The sequence below is a fragment of the Siphateles boraxobius genome, unplaced genomic scaffold, assembly GCF_051911475.1.
Source record: "Siphateles boraxobius isolate OS27281-9 unplaced genomic scaffold, OSU_SipBor_1 101, whole genome shotgun sequence".
NCBI lineage: Eukaryota > Metazoa > Chordata > Actinopteri > Cypriniformes > Leuciscidae > Siphateles > Siphateles boraxobius.
Window position 1 is genome coordinate 208877 of NW_027508702.1, and position 15845 is coordinate 224721.

Genomic DNA, 15845 nt, shown 5'->3' on the forward strand with positions numbered 1-15845 from the left:
CATCTATATCTAACTATCGATCATTCTATCTATCTATCTATCTATCTATCTATCTATCTATCTATCTATCTATCTATCTATCGATCATTCTACTGTTCTTTCTGTTTGTAAGGTTTATATAAACCTTTAAACTTCACAACTTTTAAAACTTTAAAACAAGGCTTTGTCAAGCTAACATTTTGCTTTTTTGTTTGTCTTGACAAATTCTGCTTTTCTTGTTAAAAATTAGTTATATTTATTTCTTTAAATTTTAATTCATTTTACTTCAAATTGCAGTTATGCATCCTGCATGCCTGAAATTCAGGAATTTGAGGCATTCTTAATTCAATACAAAGCCTGGTATCCAGACCTTACTCTGTAGTGAAATTATAGTTAAGTTCCCCTGTAAACTATAGTTACTTCCTCTTGCACTCAGCTGAACTGTGAGACTGCTGCGATACAGAGGTCATCTGTGATCTCATGTGTGCGACTTTAACAAGATGCAGGAAACGCCCACATATCTGCCCCGTAGTCTGCTATCACACTTTATAAAGCCCTAGCAGGAAACTACATCAACCCACTACAATCTACAAACTACAATTATGACTCACGGATGGATGATGAATCGCTGTCTGTGTATTTGAAATAAAGCTTCACTGAGTCACTCCATTCACAGGCAACAGGAGACACGTAGTCCGATGGGGCGTTTTTTCTCAACTACCGTCTGCAAGCGAATGCATTCCAGTGCAGCTTCGTTCAAGAATTACTCGAAAAGCATCGTTAAAATATTGAGACGTTTCCTCTTCTCTTATCTTCAGAGTGCCTTGGCATCATTGTTGGAATTCAGCTGATTTCTATGTGCTCCTGTTCTTACGATGGGCATCGTGCCAGGTAAAGGTTGCCATGACGCCCAGCGCCACCCCTTTTCAGCCCCCCAGGAAGATATTTTGTTCGTGGATGCTCGGCGAAAGGTTTTATTTTAGACAAAAGATGTCTACTCGACATCAGCTGAATGCTTCTGGGCTCGAGCAGCATCATGTGACCCGGCGGTGAAGGTTTTGTGAAGGTGCCAGGACAGAAAGGGAGAAACTTGGAAAGCGATGCTAGTGAGAGTTCTTTCTCTTTTTTTCCTCTCGTCTTTTCCTTGCCGAGAACATGGCGGACTCCACAGACTTTCTGATTTAGTTCATTTTCAATCTCAAAGGTTGTTTTAGGTGGAGTAAAAATTGGGCTCAAACTGTTTCCGAAACTCCAGAAAAGTCCTGATTCTGCGAATGAATGGGTGTAAAAGACACCGCCCACTTTGGCATGGCTCAAGTGTACTGTGAGATGAGGGTTTACATCCACACAGTGCACACAAGCAAGCAGGTGAGGCAGTCAGAGGACAGCAGCTGATTATGAAATGCTCTCTTTTACCACCAGCTTGTGTCTTGTCTTTTAAAACCACCGTGTTCTTGTCTAAGCTCACCCTGATCTCACAGACAGTCACGCATGGCGTTCTCTGGCAGGGATGTGTTTGAACAAGCTGTTTTTCACCAATATTTTCAAGCCAGAGTGTTTGTGTAGCCATCTAATCATTCACTGTGATAAAAGTGAAAATTTGATGGGTGAAGCATTATTTTACGGTTTATTTAGGTACCGTAGATATTTGTCAGATTGTTAAAACGGACTACCTATCCTAATATAGTTTCATAGTTGTTCCTAGTCTTATTGTATTTAATTTACCAGTGAACAGTTTGTCTTTGTAATCATTCATCAACATGTAATAATTTGCTCTGCCTCTGAAATAACTTTCCTTTTTTTAGATGACATCCTCAAGCCCTCTTATTTTTCATCTTCTCTCATACAACAACCTGTACTGTAGAAACCACTTTTTAGTCAATATCTGATGGATAAAATAAACTCCCTCCCTATCTTTTTCTCAGTAAATATCCTGTTTCACTCGGAGATATGTCATATTATGGAAACAAAATTTGTTAACTGTATGACTTTTTTGTTAAAGTTTTCTACACAATGCTGAATTGAATTACTGTATGCATTTCCTATAGACTCTTAACTGTGAAGATGTTTCCTAATGTTGTGATTTCTTTCTTTTCACAGCACAAAAATCAGGAGAAGATATGCAGATACACCACCACTACTGAAACTTAACCAGGTCAGTGGATCATGTTTTTGTCTTTTTCCCACTTTCTATATTTACTGTAACTCCATGACAGTGTTTTGTTCATGCAGGGGAATATTGCTGTGGTTTATCTCACCTGATAGCTCATCCACAAAGAGTCGGGAACATGAGTGTGACCCGGGATTGGGTTTCATGAGAAGCTTTGACCACTTGTCACAAACCCGTAGATCCGATCTTGTGGCGTTATCGGCAACCCAAGCTCGATTCTGTGGGTCTCTGTCACTGTGGTGAACTCAACGCACTCTTCGAACTCGCTAAAGCAGTGCTTCTCAAATTTTTGCAGGCCACAACATTAAAACATTCGGAAACCCCCAACTACCATAAAACAGCTATCAGGTTTAATATTGCACAAATTACACTTTTATTTCTAATAGCCTCACTTTTACCAATCCATAATTTTATCAAACTGCTGTTTTTTTTGGGTCACATTTTAGATTAGGATACAATTCTCACTATTAACTAACTATTTACTATGACTTTTGTCTCAATAAACTTCTAATTACTGCTTATTAGTAGTTAGTAAGGTTCTTGTTATTGGGTAGGAATTAGTAATAGGGATGTAGAATAAGGTCATGCAGAATAAGGCATTAACATGTGCTTTATAATTATTAATAGACAGCCAATATCCTAGTAATATGCATGCTAATAAGCAACTAGTTAATAGTGAGAATTGGACTCTAAAATAAAGTGTTACCGTTTTTATTATTATTTAATTGAAATGAATCGGACTGAAATTTTACATAGATTTAACTAAAATGTTGCGTACGCTTGCATGCTTTACTACATAAGGACAGAAACGTCATTAATGTTAAAGGAGTCCTATTATGCTTTTCCACATTTTCAACTTTAGCTAATGTGTAATGTTGCTGTTAGATCATAAATAACATGTGCAATGTTACAAAGCTCAAAGTCCACTCCAAAGGGAGATATTTTATTTAACAGAATCCACTTTTCAAGATCTACAACGAACGGCTTGTTTGTTCTACAACGCGATTTTTCCGAATCTTAAAAAGTCACAATGTTACTCATTTAAATATTCCGCGCCTACGGAATATGCAAAAAAGGGGGACGAGGCCTGGTTGAGCTGCGTTAGAGAAGACAGTGTTGTCGCTATGTCACAAAGACACTGTTTTTTTTCCACAACTCATTTATTTGACCTAAGGCTGACGAACTTAGAGTGGTGAAATGTATTTTAAACACTGTTCCTGAACATTATAACCCCAATGTTTCAACCCCAAGTTCACCGCTCCTTAGGAAAATTAACCATGGTTTTGTTACTGATTACTGTTCTGCATGATCCCTAGTTCGATAACATTGTCAGGGTCCGAATCGGGCTCGAATAGGTTTGAAATTGATGCCATCCTTAATATTTACATCTGAGGAGATAAAACTCGCAGTTATGGTTAGGCGCGGGACATTTCCCAAACTCTTGCTACGCGGTACCAATCATGACACACTGGGCCAACCAATCACAGCACATTTCGTATTTCGGAAGGAGGGGCTTCATCGAAACAGGACCTAGGCGGTGCGTTCCAGGAGAGAGGTGTTGTCTCTTATTTTCCATCTCCTCTCCTACAAAAACCTGTACTGTAGAAACCACTTTTCAGTCAATTCCTGATGGATAAAATAAAGTCCCTCCATATCTTTTTCTTAGTAAATATCCTGTTTCACTCGGAGTTTTGTCATATATCTGTATGCATTTGCTACAGACTCTTAACTGTGAAGATGTTGCCTAATGTTGTGATTTCTAATGTGGTTCATAATGTAAAATATGTGAAATTATAATTTTTTTTGAACAATCAAGCATGAAAATATATTCTAGTACACCCCAAAAACAAAATCGTAAAAAAGACTCCGTAAAAGGTCATAATAGGACCCTTTTAACACTATCAATCCATGTATTGTTTTGGGTTGATTAATCAGTCAATAAATTCAGTGTTGGTGCTTTTTATCAGTTTTACTTGTTTATTTTAATTTTTTATAATCAGCAAATCATACCATGGACCATTCAAGGTTTGAGAACCGCTGCTGTAAATGGATAATACGTTGACAATTTGCAAATGTGTCATATCATATAAAACAAACAAATAAAAAAACAGATTAATTCCTTTTCTGAAAGGGCAGAAGATGTTTTTTGCTCCCGGAGGTCCCGAGGATCAGCGGTGTGGACGTGTGCATCCAGGCTGAGGTAGTAGGTTGTATGGTTTCAAATGACACCATGGGAGTTAACTGTACAACCTTCTAGCTTTCCCTGGAGTACACTCATTTCATCAAGCGAGACTCCTTCGTTTCACAAAGTGGGAATCTTTAAAGTGGCATGCATTGGATTAATACAGAATATCTTAGCTTTTTCCACTTTTAAATACATAAATTCAAGAGATAAATGCAGTAGCACACAGATGATTCAGAATCATACGGATTATCCAGGTTTCTTGTTCCTCCAGGACTGTCAGTTTCATTGTCATTTACTGTGTTGTTCAAATCTGCTGTTGGACAGAAGACACGCTGCATATTTTTAGTAATATAATACGGCATAACTAAAATGACAGCAGGATCCAGAAACCACCCAGTATCCCTTTCAGCTAACAGAGTGTGAAGTCAAATTGTCTTGTGTTTTATCATCACTGCTGCATATCAGTGTGTTTTCCCCTGAGACGCTTGTGATGGCTGTTTATAATCAGACTGCATTGGATATTTGGGGGAAAAACAGCAGGGGTTGGTCACAGAAGTTGACTAGTAAACAGGTTTATCTATCTTTTTTTTTATATGTATCTCTGATATATTTTGCAACAGTGTATTAATTAGTGTGTTGATAGCTGAAAAAACTGAAAAAACCTCTTGGAAAAGTTGCATCTTTCATTCTTTACTACATTTAGACTCATTGATTGTTCAGGCAACATAATAACTAAATGTAGTTCTGAACGTGCCAAAGCAGGAAACCTGTATACTCGATTTGAACCACATTTAGAGAACAATAATTGTTTGTTCTTTGGGTTATATATAACATGAAATTTTGGCTGTTAGAATGAGACATTTGTTTCCCATGATCTGTCCCATGAAGTTTGATTTTGGTCCCTGAATCATTGAGGATTTCTAGGGATTTTTAGATGGCCAAGACATAAATAGTGTGGGAAATGGAATATCTAAACTAAACCACAACCAGTGTTGTTGGTTTCTGGATTCAGTGGCCTTTCTAATAATCAGCACTGATGTCACTTCCTGTTAGAGTTGGAGAAGTGGTTGATGTGGGGTATGTTTGGAATATTAGCACACTACTTACTGAATGCGGCAGAGTATATAACGTATAATGCATACTGATTTTTAATAGGACTATCCATGTCTGATAAATATTTCAGACAGTCGTATGCTACCACTGTTGCCAACTGTCAACTGTTTTCTCCCCAATCCGTACTTACATACTTAATCCAATAGCCGAATGTCCAAAAAACTGTTCTCATGTGCAAATTTTCTGTTAAACAATTGAGTATGATATAGTGATAAAATAGTATGATATAGTGACTGGCTACATGTTAGCCACCAGTCCGAAAAGTCACTAGATTTGTTACTAGTGGCTTTTTGAAGAAAAAGAAAGTCGCTAATAAGGTCTGAAAAGTCGCTAATCTAGTGACAAAGTCGCTAAATTGGAAACACTGTATTCTGCATTATGCACATCATGTTGCATGTTTAATCGAGTGAGTTGCATTCTGTAATGCATTCGAATATTAATTATTTTTTGAAGCCAGTTTTCTATAAAATCATTACAATTTTTTTTTATATTTTTAAAAATATAATATGTATTTACTTTTTTTAAGTTTCATACATGTATTTAAAAAAATATTTAAAAAATCTTTACTCTGGTCAAATAATGAGCCAAGAAAGAGATGCTAAATAGTGCAGAAGAAATTAATTATGGTTCATCCATAACTCTAAAATTGGACAGTCAAGTCAAGCACATTTCTTTGTGGCATACAGTATTCCACCCCGTAATCTGATGAACTGTTCATTTAGTCAAATTTAGTGGGTCATCTGGTTATTTTATATTGTATGCAGAATATTTACATACTGTGCACTCTATACATACTAAATAGAGCAGTATGTTAGTATGCTGTTCCAAACATACAGTCCTGGGCAAAAGAAATGGGCCAAGCTCAAAATGGCTAAACACTAAGATTTGTATTGTCTTAATTACAGGAAATTTGCACTCAAATGCACTTAAAAGCCATTGCTCTTTCAGTAAAGTTAATGGGAAGTTGTGTGTGGAGTGATGAATCACAATGAAACACAAGTTATATGGTGATGCTCCAGATCGGTCTTCAAAAATCTGCTGAGAAATATAATAATAAATGCATCTCCAGCACAGTGAAGCATGGAGGAAGAGTGTCATTGTGTGGGGAGACTTTATAGCTGCTGGTATTGGTGCGCTACTTCACTGTGAAAAGGCATTTGATGATTTTGACTTCAGGAGAATATTACAGAATGGCTTGCTTCCCACAAATGAAAAATGATCAGATGTTATTTTTTCAAAAGACAATGCTTCTGTCCAAATTGCAAAGATAACCAAAAGTGGCTTGAGGACAAGTCCATCAGGCTCATGTTTTTGCCTTTTGGTCAGAGTCCAGATTTGAACCCTATAGTGAATATTTGGTCTCATATTAAACTGAAACGAACTGGGAATTCATATGTATGAAGTATACATGCGGTTGTAGAGCCTTGTATGTCCTAAAGCGAATTGATTACGCCTAATTAGCATGCCACAGATAACTCTGTATTTTAGAAATGTGATTAATCCATTTGAAAATGCAGAATTCCTTGTTTGGGAATATTCACAAGCTAAAATAAGTGCCTTTAAATGAATTGTTGATACCTTTGGCATTCAAAACTCAAGAAAAGGGTTTTCTTGTGAAGTGTGCTTCCAAAATTTGGGTTTAAAAGCTTTTGTTCTCATTTTCCAGTGGTGTTTCAAAGCTATGCAGTTTACAGCCTCATATGTCTGTCCTGCGTCTTGTGTTGGTGGGTCTCCAGCGTGAACGCCTGCAGTGTGTGAGGCCCAGTGTTCATGAAGTATTTTAGTCTGGCCTGAAAGCCCCTGTAAGCACACATAGGCCCCACAGCAATGCAGCCGACATGGTGAAAGGGATTTAACTGCTATCAATTAAGCACAGACAAATAAGCAGTGAAATAAACAAGGATTCAATGGGCAAGCGTAAGAGTCTCCGTCCTTGATTCCCCTCACACAGGACGACAGGGTTGGAACGAGCCTCTCTAAAGCTTGAAAAGACGCTGCTCCTCTACCCAAGGCATAAGTCCACTTCACCTCCCTATAGTCGGGTGTCAGCTGTCTTTCTCTGTCAGCCAAACCTTCATGCAGCTTACATCTGAATTCTGTTTAGGCTTTTAGGATTTAATTTATAGAAAACAGCAGTTGTTCACACAACTCATACAGAAATATAATATATGTCAATATATGTAAATTACATACATACTGCTGCCTATATGAGAATATATGCAAATATGCATATATTATGCAAATGCATATATTTACTTACATATATTTAATGCATCAGTATCACATGCATGTATGTTTACATACATTTATTAAATATAATTACAATTTTATTTTTTATTTTTTTTAAATATAATATGTATTTACTTTTTTGTCACATATTTATCAAATGTGATTAATCCATTTGAAAATGCAGAATTCCTTGTTTGGGAATATTCACAAGCTAAAATAAGTGCCTTTAAATGAATTGTTGATACCTTTGGCATTCAAAACTCAAGAAAAGGGTTTTCTTGTGAAGTGTGCTTCACACACAAATTGGCCGTTTTTTTCTGTAAGTGCCATATATTTTCCCGTATATGCACATAAATGTTAAATATATGTAAGACGCATATATGCATATATTTACTTACATATATTTAATGCATCAGTATCACATGCATGTATGTTTACATACATTTATTAAATATGTGGGAAATAAATATGTATGTCACATATTTATACTTAATATTGTCCATATATATTAATATATGCAGATATGTGGTATCATACATGTTTGGACAAATAAATGTTCATAGATGTTGCAGGCATATATTGTGTTCTCAGATACGTCAAATATATGTATAGATATATGTCATGCTATTTAAAATATAAGTACATACAGTATATGGCCATATATTACATTTTTGTATGGGAAAGATCAAAACTCACTTGAGATAGTAAGCAACCACCCAAAACACCTTAGCTACACACTAGCAAACACACAAAATGCCTTAGCAACACCCTAGCAAACACACAAAATACCTTAGCAACACCCTAGCAGCCATTCAAAACATTTCAGCAAACACCTCATCAATGCCCTATCAATAACTTAAAACACCTTAGCAGCACCATAGCAACTACCCTAACAAAAAAAAAACTCAGCAATGCCCTAGCAACCACCCAGAACACTGCATGGCAACACCCTGGTATAGTGGAGATGGGTTTTGCAAAGGCAACTTCTACTCACATTTTCTTTTTTAACTAATTTAGAAATGTTTTACTGTGAATTAAATGAATCATTGCATTTGGAAATTATTGGACTTGTGTTTGAAAATAATAGAAAAAAGAATTTAATTAATAGAAAACAGCAGTTGAAACTCTTAAAGGGATAGTTCACACAAAGATCAAAGCTCACTTTTAAATATAACAAAAGTCAGTGAGGACAGAGACAGTCAAGGTTAAAAAAAGACCCAAAAAGTATTATAAAAGTAGTCCATATGACACTTGCGGTATATTCCACATCATCTTATGTCATATGATATGCTTTATGTGAAGAACACACGTTGTTATTCACTAATAATGTTCCCTTCCAGTGAACTTGTAAAATGCTGTGACTGGATCAGTCAGTGAGTTGAATTCGAGAACTGGTTCAGGAATGAATCATTCAGACTACTTCTGTAAACTAGATCAACTGATTTGTTGAAAAATCTGACTCAAAAGAAGGATTCATTCATGTACAGGGGTGGGACAAAATATCGATAGAGCAATAAATCGTTCTCCTTCTCCGTGAGATACGAGAATCGACACTCTGGTACCAAATATCCATATTTTATTAATAAAATAAGGCGCTCTAAATAGGATTTCCTGCGTAGCTTCATGGCTCCTCGAGGAAGCGTGAATGTAAGTTAACTAGCCTAACGGGATAAGTTAACTTTCAGCGAGATGATGGACAGCAGTGAGTAAACTCTACACCTAACCTTTTCATGGGCATTTTGTTTTTATAGTTCGACCGATATCGTGATGTATCATTATAGGATTGTCTAGCAATTCATACTTTGCACGTGACGTCACAAGTACCGGCTGGCGGGCAAGAACGTCGTTCTCTAGCAACGAAACCCAGTAAACTAATCAAGGATCTTGCCAGGACGTCGCCAGTTTTAATCAGTGTTGGTCAAGTTACTTGGAAATAGTAATTAGTTACTGATTACTGATTACTTCTCCAAGAAAGTAATCCAGTTACTTTACTGATTACTCATTTTCAAAAGTAATTAGTTACTTTACTAGTTACTTTACTAAGTTACTTTTCAAAAATATGATGCACGACCTGAATACACTATAAAGCAATAGACCTTTCATTCTAATTCTATCCTTTCTGCATATTCCATCATCTAAAATTGAATCAAATGAAACATTCTCTTTTTTAAAACTTGTTTTATTAGTTTCAATATTTAAATTTCTGCATATTCCAGCATATAAAATAAAAACATTTTTTTAAACCCTTCATTCGAATAGATGTAGGCCTAAATAAAATACAGCAATAAAGTAATTAAAATGAAAGTATCTCCTGACTGTATTCAAAATAAGTAACATTTACATTTTTTAATAGTAAAGTGCAGAGAAGCGAAAAATAATTTTACCAAAACAGAAAATGCTGTTGCATGCCACATTTAGGCTGTTAGTCCAGACTATTTCCACCTGTTTAGCAGGAGAGGGGCCGTCGGAGGTTCGCCCGGTGGTATTGGATGTAGCCGCAGCGGTCATGTCAGTTGGCGGTCCAGGGTTATTTTCAGAAAGTTTAACATTCCTGTGCTGGCTTGCTAGGTGCTTGCTCAGATTTGAGGTTGAATTTTTCGCGGTAGATAAAAGTTTTCTTCCCACGCAGAGTGTACAGCGGACGCTGATGTTTTTGTCACCTTTAACCGAGTCAAACTCAAAGTAATGTCGGTACTTCCAAGTATTAAACGCTGAATGGTCTTGCTCTCTTCCGCGCTCCATGTTGTCTCGTTCAACACTACACATGTCGGTGTTTACAGTTACCACTGACGTCGCGGCGCTGATACGTCATCATTGTCACTCACGACTCACGTCACTCACGAGACAGTGTTACGAAACAAAATCACGGTCAAGTACTGCAGTAACGCAGCCGGCTTACGGAGAAGTAACTATAATCTAATTACTTTTTTTGCAACTGTAATCCCTTACTTTACTCGTTACTTGAAAAAAGTAATCGGATTACAGTAACGCATTACTTCTAACGCGTTACTGCCCAACACTGGTTTTAATATACAAAAGTTGGTGTTTTGAGGTGTAAACGACATGCCAGATAGTTGTTGTGCGATTGGATGCACTATTATTCAGCATAATCGCGTTAAGAACGTGCATGTAAACGCGCTCATTCCCCGAAAGTGAAAGTAGAAACGGACTGAGCTTTCAGCAACTGTCGCTGCATTAACGCCGCGTTCTCTCAGAGACGACGATGGATATAACAGTATAGCGACGACTATCTTAATTTACTGGCTTAATATTTATCTTGTGGACCTACATTAATGACAGTAAAAAATTAGAAGAATATTTCTTTTTAAACAAGTTTTTAAAGCTGCTTTTGATTTTCACAGATGACAGAGTTGTGCTGTTCTCGAACTAAATACTGCTATTTTGTTTCCATAGCACATTAACAAAACGTTTAATGACACTAATAACACTAAAAACAATACAATTACTAAATATTAATAATATCACTAAAATTATATAAAGCTCAGGATCGTTTCGTCATTTTAGTGATATTATTAATATTTAGTAATTTTATTGTTTTAAGTGTTATTAGTGTCCTTAAACGTTTTGTTAATGTGCTTTGGAAACAAAATAGTTTAGTTATATATAACTATATAATTGATTGCAGTATTGGAAATTTGCAAGGCTGCAATTCCCCTGGCTGGCCACTGTCTGTTGTCATTTTGTCAGCGTTTTTTGCCCGCCAGGTATCCATGGTAGTCACATGACTGCAAAGTATGAATATACCGATTATCACAGAATTGCTGTATCGTAATATTATCGGTATCGTGAGCCATGTATAGTGTATCGTGAGGTTAACTGTGATTCACACCCTTATTCATTTATCAAACCTCACTACTTGAACTCATGAATTTGCCATGATCTAAGACGCATGTCAGGATTTTCAATGATAAACAACTTCAGTTTTGGTCTGTTGTTCACACAAAGCTATCATATGACTTCAGAACACTTGGATTATAATGTGTGAGTTATATAAAGCACTTTTATGGTCCTTTATGATGTTTTTTTTTTGTTTGTCATTTTGGAGCTTGACAGCCTCGGTCCTCATTTATTTTTTTCATTAAATTCAAAAGAGTGTCCTGGATGACCTTCAAAAATACATATTTTCTATTCCACAGATGAAAGATAGTCATTTGAGATTGGATCGACATCAGGGTGAGTAAATCATTTTCATTTTTGGGTGAACTTTGGGTACATTGAATTGAAGGGAAAGCCCGTCGTTTTGTTTTCCATATTTTCCTGTTTAAACTGATGGAGGGAGTCAAGCTGCTTTTATTTTAGGAGGGATTTTTTCCGCCTTCACCTCTGCTCTCGGATGACTCTTCCAGATGTAGCGGCGTGAACCCGGCTTGAAATCCTGTTGGTTCAGCAAAACCAAGTCCAGCTGGCAGCCGAGTCGAGCTGCAACTCGTTGGTTACAGCTGTGCTTAGATTTATGCGATGGCTGAACAAATAAATGAGTGGATTTGATCAGGAGAAGTTGAAGCTTTTGTTTCAGTGAGGCCTGGGTCCACAGAAAGGCAGAGAACACTAGTGTCCAGAAGGGTTTTCTTACGCCTGGTTCAGATTACACAATTTTAGCCCGATTTTGGCACGATCCGTTTGACGTAGGGTGTCGTGGGGATTCGTAAACGACAACGGGCGTCGGGACGCAAGATTCGATCGTATCATCTCGTATAGTGTGTCATAGTGGGCGACAAGCTACGTCGCGTCTGCGATGCTTCACGACATCAAGACAAAAAGACTAGCATGTTTCATTTTTTTAACGGTCGTCCACGACGGGTTCCGTCACATGTATGAGGTTGACCAATAGGAGCACAGAAGCTTTTCCGTACACAACTTTCAAAAATGGCGAAACGAAAGAGAGACGATGGTGGAGTTATGACATGGAGGAAATGTTCGTAAGAAAACAATATTTTACCTCAAGTTCTCTTTGGAGGATTGACAGTCCATACTGTCCTCTTTGAGCAATCCAGGAACGTGTCCATTGTCGGGTTTTCTTTCTTTTTTTTAAAGTTTTTCTGAACACAGGACAGCCAATACAACACTCACCGCCACATCCATTGTTTGTTTACGTTCGTTTCCGCCGTTAAAGACGGCACGTGATGACTGGCCAGGAAGCAACGTGTAGTCTGACATGTTTCTTGTCCATGACGCGACAAGATTTTAGGAGTCAAAATCGCGTAATCTGACACAGTGACTATCGTAACAGACAAAAAAAATCGTGTAATCTGAACCAGACATTAGTCAATTCAACTGTTGAACTGTTGTTTCAACTTTGACATTTGAGGTTTCGACAAATCGCATTAAACAGATCTTTTGCTTTAAAATTGGACAATCGTACACCAATTATGCTATTATAAGATCGTGATGTTTTTAAAAATGTTCTTGCTTGTAAATGATTTGACCAGCACTCCTAGGTTTCTGTTACCACTATTTTGATATGTACAGACATTTATTGCCATTCTGTCGGCTTATTCAATGTGCACATATGTTTACATTTCTGTGTCAAGACAAACTAATCATTTCTTGTGTAAACATGATTCTCGTGCGTTGTTGGGTTGCTATAATGAGTACATTTTACATCATTATCAGCAAAAACATTTATCATAAAACGTTATGCTTAAAGCTCAAATCACTTCTGAAGTAAATAAATGTGTAAGAAATTAACTGCTTTGTGTGCAAAAATTGCAAAATGTAGTTCACAGATTGCCTTAAAAACAACATGAAATAGCATTTGCAATCCATTTAACTTGCATAATATTCAGTGGGAAATTATGTAGAGCAGGATTTAATTTTATTAACCAATTGGATTTTATTCATAACATGTTAGATTATGTTATTATGGGTTAGTATTAATTTCCTAGCCTATGTGGCCTATGAAAAGTCCAAGTGTAATCAATTTTGATTGAACACATTTTTCTGTAGAGTCCAGAAAATAATGCACTGATGAACCGTTCATACAACGAAGATAAATTGGGTTATGTTGTCTTGAAATTCATCGTAGTGCCGTTATCTTTTGTCTTCCAATTCTGTCTGATTCTTCCAGACTTGTGACCAAACCCTGTTCATTGATTTTGATTAGAAGGTCCGTGATTGGCCGTCTACCCTTTTGCCCCCAGTACACGAGAGCAGAGTACTGATGAACATGACCTACTGGTCCCAGACTGCGGTTGACCTTAACAGGGCCACAGCTGCATCAGGAGCAGCCAGACGTTACTGCGGTGATGAGGTGCTGAGATTTATGACAGATGAATAAGAGTAATCTAAGCGTCGCAGACAGAGGTGCTATTGATCTGTCTGGAGTCAGGGCAGCGCTGCTGCTGATGACACTTTTTCCAGTCAATACGCATTTGACCTCTGACCCAGCATGAGAGATCAATGAGTTTGATTCGGATGGGCGGGGCCTTTGCGCAGGGCTGTTAGCCAATCAGACGAGATGTTATAGCGGTTAAAGACCTGCGTTCATGAGTGTGTGTGTATGTGCACTAAGATGTTCTCTGTAAGGGTCTTCTGAGTTTTCATGGGACCGATGCATATAGACTTCAGGTTGGCGTTTGTGACTTGGGATAGTAAGCAACCACCCAAAACACCTTAGCTACACCCTAGCAAACACACAAAATGCCTTAGCAACACCCTAGCAGCCATCCAAAACATTTCAGTAAGCACCTCATCAATGCCCTATCAACCACTTAAAACACCTTAGTTACACCCTAGCAACTACCCAAAAAAACAAACTCAGCAATGCCCTAGCAACCACCCAGAACACTGCATAGCAACACCCTAGCAGCCATCCAAAACATTTCAGTAAGCACCTCATCAATGCCCTATCAACCACTTAAAACACCTTAGTTACACACTAGCAACTACCCAAAAAAACAAACTCAGCAATGCCCTAGCAACCACCCAGAACACTGCATAGCAACACCCTGGTATAGTGGAGATGAGTTTTGCAAAGGCACCTTCTACTCACATTTTCTTCACAAAATGTGAAACTAATTTAAAAATGTTTGGCTGTGAATTAAATGAATCATAGCATTTGGAAATTATTGGATTTGTGTTTGAAAATATGAGAAATAAGAGATTTCTTCTAAGTGTGTCTGGAGGCTTGTAAAGTCAGAGTTTAATTAGAGACGGATCTCAAACTTAATATGTGCTTCTTTGTGTTTTTTGTTTTGGTTTATGGTGTTTTTGCTTCTGTCTAGCATTCTTTAATAGATACATGATACTGTGTGGTGACAGCACTCTGCTGATGGTGTGTGTGTGTGTGTGTGTGTGTCTGTGTGTGTGTGTGTGTGTGTGTGTGTGTGTGTGTGTGTGTGTGTGTGTGTGTGTGTGTGTGTGTGTGTGTGTGTGTGTGTGTGTGTGTGTGTGTGTGTGTGTGTGTGTGTGTGTGTGTGTGGCCTGGTAAACCCTACAAAATGTCCCCATAAGGATGGCAATATCTGAAATCCTTGTTCGTGTGGGGACATTTTTTGGTCCCCATGAGGAAAACAGCTTTTAAATCATATAAGTGATGTTTTTTGAAAATGTAAAAATGCAGAAAGTTTTCTGTGATTGGTAGGTTTAGGGGTAGGGTTAGTGTAAGGGAATAGAATATACAGCAGTTTTTACAGTATAAAAATCATTATGTCTATGGAAAGTCCCCATAAAACATGGAAACACTACGTGTGTGTGTGTGTGTGTGTGTGTGTGTGTGTGTGTGTGTGTGTGTGTGTGTGTGTGTGTGTGTGTGTGTGTGTGTGTGTGTGTGTGTGTGTGTGTGTGTGTGTGTGTGTGTGTGTGTGTGTGTGTGTGTGTGTGTGTTGATTGATCACCATCATTCCCTGATCCCACCAACCTTCCCCACACTCACTCACAAATGCTTCTCCACTCTACAGCGCGATAGACTTAAATCGACAAACGTGTGTTCAGACGCAGCCCAAGATGGCGTTCGTTTAAAACACTGAATCTTTGTGGATTTGTGAGCTCTCACGCTTTATTTATGCGTGTGTGTGTTGTTCGGAGCTCTGCATTGCAGTAGAACAGACGTGGCGATTTGTGCATTAAGCTCGTAATCAATGGTGTGTGTGGTGGGCAGTTGGCACCCAGCACCCCTCTATGATGGGGTCACGACTCTCACACACACAC

The 15845-nt window shown here is 37.8% G+C and overlaps 1 long non-coding RNA gene across 1 annotated transcript in view; it reads left to right on the forward strand.

The window, feature by feature from the left end:
• Positions 1-11967, forward strand: part of LOC143752191 (uncharacterized) — a 46023-nt gene extending 34056 nt beyond the window's left edge. The window contains exons 2-3 of the long non-coding RNA XR_013207349.1: positions 2080-2134; positions 11834-11967. This is a non-coding gene — a long non-coding RNA (uncharacterized LOC143752191). The remainder of the gene's footprint in view (positions 1-2079; positions 2135-11833) is intronic.
• Positions 11968-15845: the final 3878 nt, after the last annotated feature.